The sequence below is a fragment of the Protopterus annectens genome, chromosome 3.part1 (genome assembly GCF_019279795.1).
Source record: "Protopterus annectens isolate FY-2018-M chromosome 3.part1, PAN1.0, whole genome shotgun sequence".
In the NCBI taxonomy this organism is placed as follows: Eukaryota; Metazoa; Chordata; order Ceratodontiformes; family Protopteridae; genus Protopterus; species Protopterus annectens.
The window spans coordinates 1,257,345,313-1,257,358,530 of NC_056732.1; positions in this window are offsets into that span (position 1 = coordinate 1,257,345,313).

The following is a 13,218-nucleotide window of genomic DNA, read 5'->3' on the forward strand; positions in this document are numbered from 1 at the left end:
TGTTTGATATCAATAAATTTAGCATTCAACTATTATGGAAATAAGTAGTAGAGATATAGTAAACCTCCAGACACTGAACTCAACCCAGTTTGGTTTCATCAAGGGCAGATCATGCCTAGTCAACTTAGTGGACTTCTTTGAGAAGGTAACCAAAGCAATGGATAAGGGAAAAATGGTTCACACTGCTTACTTTGACCTGGCCAAGGCATTTGACACAATACCCCACTCAGGCATTGTTGACAAACTCTACAGGTTAGGTACAAACTTGTATGTTACCCGGTGGATAACCAACTGGCTCACAGATAGGCTCTAGGAAGTTAGAATTGGGGATTCCACCTCTACAAAGAGGCCAGATACAAGTGGAGTCCCTCAAGGATCAGTCCTTAGACTGCTCCTTTTTGGCATTTACTTCTCATAAGTCAAGGCCAATGTCAATGGTCTCTGTTTGATTTAATTTACAGATGATTGCAAATTAGGAGTTGTCATTGAATCCCACACTGACACAAATGTTCTCCAGAAAGTGCTGACACAGACAAATGACTGGTGTTAGAGCCATGGACTAAAACTAAATGTTAAGAAATCTGTAAGTTTCCTTTGAAAAATCATCCATCCCTGGTAGCTATCATATTAACAACACACCCCTAAGAGCTGACCTAGTAGTCAGAGACTTAGGGGCACGTAGATAGTAATCTAGCCTTTGACCATCACATGTCTACAGTACTGAGGAAATCATTCTGTGTTGCACAACTTATAACCAAAGATATGGCATCTAAGTCCAAGGAAGTCATTGATCCACTATATTCAGCATTCATCAGATCTAAGATTGAGTGCAATGCCCCCTTTGGTATGCACCTAACCAGGCATATCCAACAATTTGAATGTCCACAGAAGTTCCTCACTAAAGAATACAGTGTGTAAGTAAAATGTCCTCTGCAGCCCTCCTCAAGGCCTTATCCCTGTATTTTGTCTCCTACAGCCTTTTGAGGGAAGATCTATGGCTTGCATAAAGGTCATTGTCAGACCCTACTCTGATGGATCTCATACTCACAAAACAAACAGCACTGAAAGTATTCATTCTAAAGACATATACCTTGCCTGTGATATAAATAGGACCTGCTGGAGAGACAGGCATGCATCACAGACACTACCCCGTCTATGGAACAGGCTCCCTATCCATGTAAAGCAGAGTTTATCCCTAAAAATTCAAGTGCAACTTAGACAATCAGATGGGGAACAGGAAATTCATCCCTGGTTTGGCGCCTACATCTCTAATGGACACAGGCAACCTGTAAATGGTTCATCTCCCAGGACCCTGCTTACAATTATAAAGGGTATCAGACCTTGTCAGAGATTTGGAATGCATGGCTAGGCTTAAAAAGGCCCTTATGGTTGTCAGCCTAGTAAACACCTATGAACTAATGGATGATGAAGAAGCAAGGAAAGAGCAATAACAAATGAGAAGGTGATGTTTATATAAAAAAGAGAAACTATTTTATGTCGTAATCCTGGGACAATTTCTACATAGATAGTTATAGTTAAGTACATGTATAGCTAGGATCTATAAGGCAAATTTAAGCCCTGTTTCAGAAAAAGCTGCAGTTGCAATGTTGTTTTGTAATATCTTGACATGAAGGTTTTCAAGTTCATTGTCTATGCCTCCAACACTTAGTAGACCAAATCAAAGATGGGAGTGATTGTGTATAAAATTTAGTTAACTAAACATGATACAGACTTAACTGATGAAATCCAACATCTTGTTCAGATGTGGAATTAAATCCACCTTAAAGATAGTCTTCACAAACTGTGATGGACTTTAGAGGGTATTCCACATGCTACCTGTCCTTCCTCTTATATGCATTAAGAGGATGTTTAGGCTTGGGTGTTTGCTTAAGTAGTTTATTGTATACAAATGCATCAGGATAAATGGCAGGAACACTAAACTTAAATGAACTATCTAACTAACTGGCTGACTACATACTATACAAATAAAAAACAAACCATATTACACTTCTCCAAATATAAGCAGGGGGGCAAGCGCCCCCTGCGCTCCCCCACACCCCCTGATACTTAAATATATCAACTCAGAGATTGCACTACACTATGCTAAGATTTGGTATGTTGTAGTATAGCAAGTAAGAAGGGAATGACTGAGTTACCTATGAAACTCCTATGAAAGTATGTTCATAATGACTGGTAAATGCACTGTCTACTATCTCTTCAAATACAGTAGGTGCTTTGCTATCCAGCTTCTAGCCAACTGTCTCTAAGAATGCAAACTGCTATACAATAGTATATACATATGAAGAATATAGAAAGTTGATTGCTGAGTTTTTAGGGGAATGTGATAACCTTAAAAAAATGTTTCTCAAGAGGGGTTATCCCTTCATATTTATTACTGACATCCTTCTTGAGGTAGTCAACAAGAGAGAGAGAGAGGTTTTTATCTTCCTCTATTGTCAGGGCATGAAAAGAATAATGTTCCAGCTATTGGTAACATTACTATCAACAATATAGAAGAGACAAAAGACTACAAGACATCTTTTATCACTGTTTTTACCTCAGTTATAAATTGAAGAATATTTTGAATAAGAACTGGTCCATTCTAAGGCATGATAAGAATACAAGACCATTTAGTCACCTAGTTAGCTCAGTTGGTAGAGCATCAGACACTTAATCTCAGGGTCATGGGCTCAAGACCCACATTGGGTGTGTTTCGCTAGACAGGGGTCCAGGGAAGTAAATATTGTGGGAAGAAATATCCAGGGAATTGTTATGGCTAGGTTTATATATGTCCTAGGGCCGATAACCTAGTACCAACCTATGAAACTATTTATAGACTTGAACACTACAGTAGTTTTTAGAAAAGGTAGAAACCTGAAGCACATTTTTGAAACTAAGGATCCCCATTTTAAATGAAAAGATGGCTATATGAATAAATGTGGGATGTGCAACTTTTGCAAATTTATAAAAGAGGGTGATTCATTTCTTAACAACGTAGAAGTTAGAATTTATCAAAAATATAATTGTTGCTCTGAGAAAGTCATATATTTTGCAATGTGTAACATCTGTTGTTGCTATTACATTGGCAAAACAGATCAAAAGTTAAAAAATTGTATTTACGAGCACCTATATAACTTAAGAGCAAGAAGGGATACAAATGCATTAAGTAAGCACATCCTTGAAAATGAAGGTCATAATTTTCAGTTTTTTGTTACTGACAGCAGTAAAACAGACATACGAGGTGGAGCTTGGTCACTTTTATTAAAAAAAAGAAAGCTATACCGACAGCTACGTATTGATGCAGGGAACTTTCCAGGTTTGAATGAGAATACCTCTATTAGTTCTCTACCAAAATTAAAAGCTATTGAGAGATAATTTCATTTTAAAAGCTTTTTCATTTTTTTATGTATTCACTTGTTTCACATGTATATAATATGGTTAATTTTTACTGACGTTTTATTTATTTATTCATTATAATTAATGTATTCTACATATGGTACACCTCATCACTAAGGGCTTTTCATCCAGAAAAAAAGAGGTCATTCTCCCACTGTACTCATCCCTCATTAGACCCATTATAGAGTATAATTCCCCATTTGGTATGTACCTCACAAGACATCTGCAACAGCTGGAAAGGCCACAGAAATAGCTCACTAAAAGAATCACAGGCCTAAAGCAGATGCCATATGCTGACCATCTAAAAAAACTCCAGCTATACTCTGTGGCATATCATCTACTCAGAGGTGATACCCGCTTAACATACAAGGCCATGTCAAACCATGAGCTGTTGGTCATGCTCCACTTAAAGAAATCCCAATCCCTCAGAGCCACACGCTCCAGGGATCTAAACCTTATCATCACAATGAACAAAACATGCTGGAGGGATAGGTTCCTGACCCAGAGACTCCCCATACTCTGGAATAGACTACCCATACATGTCAAGCAGAGTGCCTTATTGGCCTTCTTCAAAAGGAACCTTGATGATTGAATGGGAGATAGGAAATTCACCCTGGGGATCATGTCACTCTCCCTGCTAGACAGGGGCCTAGAGAAGTAAATATTGTGGGAAGAAATTTCCAAGGAATTGTTATGGCTAGGCTTGCATAGGTCTTAGGGCCGATAGCCTAGTACCAACCTATGAACCTATGAACCTATCTATGTCTTTAAGGGGGTGTGTTTAGGACTAATTTTAATATCATGACTTTTCCTGATTTTTTTAATATAAAAAGGAAATTGATGTTTTGTGACTCATCTGATGAAGTTCTTAACTTGGGACGAAAGCACTTATCAGTTTATTTATTTGTATTTTCCTGCTGTTTTTATTGGATTAATAAATTCCGTTTTCATTACTTGGGCATTGACTCAATATTGTATGAGAATGTGAGTGAGAGGGGCAACTCCAGCTTCATTTGCATGGATTATTAGTTTTTGTACAAGTTTATCTCATTGTCCTGATTTTCTTAAGTACCTATTGCACCAACAAATATTGCTAAGATGGTTTGGTAAACAATTAGAACTCTGAGGTGAGTGTTAGTGTAACACTTATTTTATGGTATTAGGGACACTGAAAAATACAGGGGCTCTCATAGCTCATAAAGATATACAGAGATCTCCCTTTTGGAATTTATATGAGACAGGAAAGAGAGAAAGGGAGAGAGAGAGAGCATTTACTCATGCAAGATAACACAGGTTACCTATGTCTATCATATTCCTGGTAAGGAATCACAATGGTCTTTCATGCTGGCTGAAATGTTTAGAGTTATATGTCAAGTAGTGCATTATTTTTAATAACAGAGCAAAACAGAAATGAATAAAGTGGACCTGTGACTACTTTGGACCTAGATGAGGTACTGCAAAGGAAAACTCATGATTTTCTAACCACACTTGAGACATGGTGATTAATGAAAACTCATTATCAACATATGTAATCAGATATTGCATTCATTTGTTTATTTTGAGGGCATATTATTCATAAAGTATGAAGACAGAGTTCTAGGTATCTCTAAGGTGACAATATTTCACTTTATAGGCATTACAAATGAGTACATAATTAACACACAAGATAATGGTCTGATATAGCCCTTGCTGAAGAAACTGAGTAGCAAAAGTGGTATTTCCAGCTGCTCCTTCTTTGTATTTGTCAGCAAATCTGTATAAACATGATCCTTTGACTTATGCTTTCATGCCAGAGAAACAGATACCAAAGAGGTGGGAGCTCTAAATGTTACAAAAGTAGAGAAGAAATTGTGAAAAACTTTTGTGCAGATTTATAATAATGTTTGTGGAAAACATAAACTTACCTTTTCTACCTAAGATTAACAAAATTTCTTAGGTAATTTATCTTTTTCAAAATGTAATAAGACTTAAAAGGACAAGATCATTGCCCCTTTTAATCAGCAAGAAATTTTAGATATTCTTAACAACCTTACATTGGGTAAAACTCCAGGCCCGATGGTTTAATAGCTGATTTCTATAAAACATTTGTCCAGACAATTTTTAAAAAAATTACTATATCGGTTTAATTATATATGTAGGAATTGTATCTCTGTCTTACATATGAATAATTCTAAAACAATTCTCATCCCTAAACTAAATACAGGATCTCAGAGATCCCACAAACCATAGACCAATATCACTTCTAAATATTGATACTAAGATTTTTGCTCAAATTCTAGCAACTAGGCTAAATATTGTCTTGCTGCAAACAATATCTCCTTTTCAATCAGGTGTCATGCAAGCCAGACAAACTTGTGATCATACATTAACATTATCTATACTAATTATGCTATCCAAATATTATAATTTATCAATGATTTTGCTTGCATTAGATTCCTTAAAAGCATTTGATAGATTAAATGTAGATGTTCTCTTCGCAGTTCTACTACAATCTGGTTTTTCTTCTCTTTTTTATTAATCTTATAAAATACTTTATTCAACTGCTAATCCTCCTCTATTTATTAATAAGATTTTATTGTCTCCAATTAAGAAAATAAATTGTAGAAGACAAGGTTTTCCACTTTCACCTTACCTATTTAATATCTATATGGAAACTTTATTCTTAATGATAATTTAAAATATGTATCACATAATACCAACGATTTGTAGAATTTTAGTTTCCTTTACTGCTTTTGCGGACAATCTAAATCTATACTTTATATTGCCTAGTCCAGATTTATCTAAAATTCTCTATAGTGTTGACAACTTTTCTAAATTTTCCACCTACAAAATAAATTTACTGAAATCCTCCATTTGTCCTGTAAATTCTAACTACGGTTTGCTCAATATTATTCTTGACTCATCAATCAAGATTAATACCACACCTAAGTACCTGAGTATAATGTGTTATCACAATGGCACCTCTCTTTTAAAAACTAACTTGGCCAAAATGTGGTCAAATATTGAAAATGATATTACAAATTGGAAAAAAATGAAATCTCTCTCTGCTGTCCAAGGTTGCTATCATCAAGATGAATATATTGTTAAAACTTTTATTTCAATTTAATTCAGTCTGTATAACAGTTTATCAAAAATTTTTGGCAATATATATTCCAAACTTGTTAAGTTTATATGGTTCCCAAAATCAGTTATAATTGATTATAAAAGATTAATTTATGCTAAAAGCCTTGGAGGCTTGAGTCTTCCAGATTTCAAACTATACTGTGATATAATAAATGTTAGTAAAATATTTCAAATAGTAGACCATAATCCTAAATGATCTTTGTGGAGTCCTTCTTAGCTTAAAATATGGTATAACTTTGTATGTAATTCAGACTGTAACCCAAAAGCATTACCTTTTATTAAAAACGAGAACTTCAAAAGTCCTAAACTACATAATTTTCTAACACACAAAATAAAAATTCTTCAAAATCTTTTAGAATTAGTTAATTTGAATAATTAATTTATGCTATTACAAGTGCTTCATTTAAATCCTAAACTAAAGATTAATAACAGAGTCCTAAATCTTTCTAATTTTCCGCTCCTTAAAGATAAGTAAATTGTAGATATCTATTTAAACAAGCATATTTTAATTAGCAAGAATGCCAGTTCACAAAATGGAAGAGTCCAGCTGCCTCCAGGAAGAGAAAGTAGTTTAATTCCTGTTAGAAACAAGCTTCAAAAACAGAGCTTATAATCATTGTTTATGAATAAATAATTATTTGTGCTTATCAGGATTGCTGTGAATTTGTTCAAATATAACATCTATGTGGAAATACTAAGTTCTGTTTTTTGTTAAGATTTCATGAATTCATAATATTTTCTAATTACTGGACCAATATAAACCTGGAAATTTCATATAATCAACAACTCAAATCAAATAATCTTCTTCTTCTTTCAGCTTTTCCCAGTTAGGGGTCGCCACAGTGGATCATCTGTCTGCTCATGATTGGCAGTGGAGTTTTACGGTGTCGAGTTGCCAGCCCAGCGCCCAACCTTCCACAGAAGGCACACACATGTACACACTCACACCTAGGGCCAATTGAGAGTGTCTAATCCACCTACTGCATGTCTTTGGGACATGGGAGGAAACCGGAGCACCCAGAAGAAACTCACGTGACCACCGTGAGGACATTTAGACTCCGCACAGAAGGCACCCCAGCTGAGAATCGAACTGGAGAACCTCTTGCTGTGAGGTGACAACACTAACAGCTGCACTACCATGGCTGCTCTTAATTCAAATCAAGTAATATAACTTCTAACTTTTTATCTGTTAAAAACTCTAAATTGTTACCTATTAAAAAACTATTTTAGACACAGTTAATGATAAATAACAATGCATATCTAAACCCAGCTATTCTTACAAAATTTTACCCTAACCTGTCACCAAATTGTTTCCTTTGCAAATATCACAAAGCAGATATATTTCATATATTATGGAGTTGCAAACTGTCACATAAACTCTGGTGTTCTCTAAAAGTTTAACTAGAAAAAATTGGTTATGAAAAAGCTACAAACAATTCTTCAGCAGGTCACCAAAGTACCACCATGACTCAGAATAACAAGTTTATACTTGCAGTCCTTTTATTCAGTAAAATAGTAAGTGCTTTCGGGTTTTAACCAAACCCTTCATCAGACATATAACTACTGACACTTTTCAAGTCACTGAGATTTTAAATGAGATTTTAAATGTATTTTTGGTGCTTTTTTTATTTAAATGCCTTGAAAGGTGTCAGTAGTTATATGTCTGATGAAGGGTTTGATTAAAACCCGAAATCACTTACTATTTTACTGAATAAAAGGACTGCAACTATAAACTTGTTATTCCGAGTCATGGTAGTACTTTGGTGACCTGTTGAAGAATTTTTTGCATCTTTTGCATTTACACTGCTTAGTGCCTCTACCCCGAAGCTGTTTTTGGATTTACTCATATGAAAAAGCTACACTTTCATGGGAATTTGCTCCTTTACATATCCCTCCAAGTGAATTAGCTCAAAAAAGATATTCATATACTATTCACACTATTCTCATTGGCTAAACTTTTTATTTCCCAGAATTGGACAGACATATCTAAAATCATTTGGGATGGTTTCAAACAAATGACTATCAAGTATATACTAACCCATAAATTCTTTATCTCCAATCCTTCTAAACACACCTATTACATCAGTTACTGGGAGAAGTTGTTTGAATGTATTCTAACAATATAAACCACAAGTATAAATTTTTCAACAGATGTCTATTTTCTCAATTGAACAAGTTTCCCAGAGTTTTATTCCAGTGTTATATAATTAGTGTTTTTTACATTCATATCACTCTTGAAAATAAATAACCTATATAGTTAGTATGTTTATGTAGCCTTAATAATCCTCTTTTTTCCCTAAGATTAATTAGATTGTATACTCATCTATTCGGCTTATGGCATCATATTGTGTATAGTGTATATATTATAAACATTTTATTTTGTCTATGCAGTTTTAAATATTTTGTAAATAAGTTATTGCATATTCTATATGTATTATTCACATTCTCATGGTTAAACACTAAATTTCTAGGGAAATGCTGTGATTGTGTCTATTACAAATTTAATAGCATAAAAAATAAAAACTTTTGGAAAAAAAGACATCAAAGAGGTAGGAGCCCAGGATGATCCATGTAGAACACCACTGCAGTTTTAAATATTTTGTAAATAAGTTATTGCATATTCTATATGTATTATTCACATTCTCATGGTTAAACACTAAATTTCTAGAGAAATGCTGTGATTGTGTCTGTTACAAATTTAATAGCATAAAAAATAAAAACTTTTGGAACAAAAGATATCAAAGAGGCGGGAGCCCAGGATGATCCATGTAGAACACCACTTATGACATACTTTGACATAGAGCAAGTACTATGAGCACTAATTATAAGGCCTGTCAGTAAATCTGATAGGTCTCTAGTGAACTATGTAGGGGGATAGTTTTGAGTAGGGTAAGTTTATTAATAATATCTGTATGGCAGATAGTGTTGAAGGCCTTCTAGGTCAAAGTAATCACTATGGAGAGCCCACCCCACTTCCAAAGCTGTGGGGGTCCTTTCAAATAAGTCAAGTAGGATGAACATGGAGAGAATGACCCACATCTAAAGCTTGGTGGTCTTTTTTCTAAGAAGTTAACTAGGTTGAGTAGACACACTTCCTTCTTCAGATCTAAGCTAGGTGGAATCAAGTGATGGAAAATCTCCTATGTTGTTGTTAATTATCAAAAGTAGATTCTGCTGATAGGGATGACTGCAGTTAGGGATACACAGAATAGGCAAGACCAGGCTGGAATTTACTGGAGAAAACTGGCAAAGGAACCAAAGTAATGGGAGCAAATAATTAGAGAGAGAGATAGGTAATAGTATGGGAATGGCTAATAATTAATTTTGACTGCAAGCTAGAGGTTGTCTTTCCTGTCAAGGTTTGATATCAGAGTATAGAGTATAGGCACAGAGAAAAGAATAAGGGGGTCTAAGTGTAAAGCCAGCACTGGTAGAGTTTTTAGTAGAATCTAGATGTTGCTGTTAAAAAGGATAATTAATAAGGCATATAAAATATTACATGATAACTATAGGAATCAATCAGGGAGAAAAGAAAGGATTGGGAAATGAGAGAGAGATTAAGTAAGCAATTCATAAATAAACAACGGGAATATATATGTATGGCTCCAAATATGCAACAAAGTCTAGAAGATTTAGGATTTTTACTTGGAAGTGTTTACATAGGTATTTTTATACCCCAAGCAGACTCCAACAAACTTTTCTTTAGGTAGACTACAAACATTGGCGGTGTGATGGGGAAGAAAGAAGTAGTTATAGAACATATTTTTGCGAGTGTAATAAGGTGGCAGACTTTAGCAATTCCCTGCAGACTATTCTGTCAGACATACTGGGTGAGCAAATTGGTCAAAGTAAATTATTTTTTGAGCTGTGATAGTGAATCAGAATTGCCTAGACATAGTAAGGCTTTACTGAGTTTAATTTTGATGGCTGCCAAAAAAGCAATTACTAGAAAGTGGAAATCAAAGTCTAAACCAACTGTACTAGAAGTAGTGAATTAGTAATGGAGATAAAAGAACTGGAAGTGAGATCTTTACAAAAGGATAGGAACAAACTATATAGAAAAATGGGAATTGTGGGAACAATACCTGCAGAATAATATTTTGCAGGAAGAATGAGATTTACGGGAAGGCAATATTTGAATGAGCTATGTAATGTTTGACAATGACTGTATAGAAGATTATACGTGATGTATAATGTTTGCAACTGAAAATATATCAAAAATGTTTGTTTTCATTTATATAAATGTATGATTGCCTATGTCATAAGTGATAACTCAATAATGATGCTGCTTGCTTAAAAAAACAGTTATAGATTCTATTACCTTACAAGCTAACGAACAGATTTGCCAAACAGATACAGAGGTATTATGAATGTCCTTTTTATGTAATTTTTATTTTGCCATGTCATCTTCAACTTCTCAGGTATAAAATGCAGCCTAATTCAGATTCCACCATTTCTCTATATCATAATCATACTGTTTAAATGAGAAAAAAATTACACTGCAAAAGTTCTTGTGATATGCTTGATTCCTGTATGTACACACTTTGACATCACTAACCTTCATTGCACATCAGTGACTTGGTCCATAAGAACTGAACTTTGCTTCATCTGCTGCATCAAAACAAAGAAGACACTGGATGGGGCAAGTCTAACCTGTTAGAGTATGGCTGCTTAGATCGTGACTCCACCACAATGGGTAGTTTAAAGAGTTTTATCACCAGAGATCCATATTGATGGGGAGCATCTGATCTTGGAAAAAAGTGCAGCAAGTGATTCAGAGCAGGCAAAGCTACGTGAGTGCTTTAAAAGTGCTTCCTCAGACAGCTCCTTATTTTATTCATATGTCAATGGTAGCAACAGAGGTTGGAGTGCACCATACATCTACCATGCAACAGCAACAATGCCTGAAGGCATTTCAACAGAAATTGGGGGAATTTGCAATGTGGATGTCTTAATTAGAGAGGGAACAACAAGATATAAGAAAGACAATAGTGGATAATCACCCTGGCCTCCAAAAGTAGTATCAGAAGATGGATGATCTGAAAATTGTTTTAGTAGGATAAATGTCTGAATAAAAGGAATACCCAAGGAAGTGTGCAGTTAAGAAGTGCAGCCAATGGAGGAAAGTCAACTACAAGATGTTATGCATATTCCTCCTTATTTAGACCCTGTGATTGAAAGGATACATAGGATGAAGAAGAAGAGACAAAGTGTATAATGGGACACAATACATGTGATAGCAGTAATGCAGTCTGAAAGAACCAGGGACTGGATTTTCTTTAACAGTCAAACATAGGAGAGTGCCTTGAGGTAAGTTAACTTTGTTATTCACTGCAAATTAGTCATATTTATTTGGAGTAAGGCAGCAGATATTGCAGTGCAAAACTTGTGGAGTTGGACTGTCATGTTGCAGTGTTGTACCCAGCTTTCTTAGTTACAAGAAGAGAGGAAAGCAAAATATTTTTAGATAAAGTGGAAGAAGCCATGGAATTTATTTGGAAGGAAAGGTAACAACATAGTAATATTATAGCAGAAGAGGAGCTGGAAGAACACTTCTCAAAGAAGGAAATGGAGGTGGCTTTGGTGAGAAAATAAAGACAACAATCATCAGGCCAGCAGAAGACTCCACCAAAGAAAGTGTTAATTGAGGATAGATACACATCCCCATGCATCAGGAGGTCAGCACAAGGGACTAAGACAGTGGAAAAGACAAGGTGGAGGGACTAAAAGAAAATGGCCAATGAGCAGGAAAAAACATTGAGAGTACATTTAATAAAGGGATGGCAAGACTGAAGCGGAAACAACAAACATACTTGAATGGATATTATGCATGGAGTAGACAAGGGTATCAATGAATTCAGAAGTCAAAGGTCTTAGGTACTTCACTTGAAAATTTAAGATAAACAAGCAGTTATGCATGGTCAGAGATTTTTGGGGGGTTCATCAGACAATGGATGAAAGTTATTGGTCATCAGGGGGACTGGCTAAACTGGATAAAAGCTTACATGATGGGTGAGAAGAGATGTAGATCTGAGGAGAATGCTACATTTGATCTGTAGACAAGTCTTGTGAGACTCTGGAATATTTTACTACAAAGACTCTGTGGTCTGCAATGAGGGCCAAACCTTTGTAAGCAATAACTGTTGTTGCTTTTTGTAGACATGCTACATTGCTGCCATTTCTGATTTTCTTTTTCAGGTTGGAAAAGTGCGCACAATTTAAAGGATCACAATGGTGTGTGTCAGTATGTAATACAGGCATACACTGAATAGCCAAATGTTATTATTGGTTTATCTATATATAATTGGCCACCTTCCACCTATGAATGTTTGCACTCAGGCTTAAACTGGTTTTAATTAGGAAAGGATTGTTGTTAAGTAATCTGTTTTCCAAGATATGATATGAGGTAGTCTTCTGTTAATCTATTTAATACATATCTTGGTTGAGGGTCTTCTGTGATGGGTGAAAAAAAAACAGTAATGATTGATCCTTCAGACAGAATACAGTATCCCCCAGATTTAATAAAATCCATGTAGGCATAGTGTATAGCCTACATGGAAGGTACTGTGGTCATGTAACTGGTCCCCCCTTGGTAGTGTGCCATGTATATTAATGAAGGCGCATTACTGAGGGAGAACTGTGTAACACTGTTACTAAATCAGTGTAGGGAGTGTGCTACTGTGTCTGGAGATGAGTAAC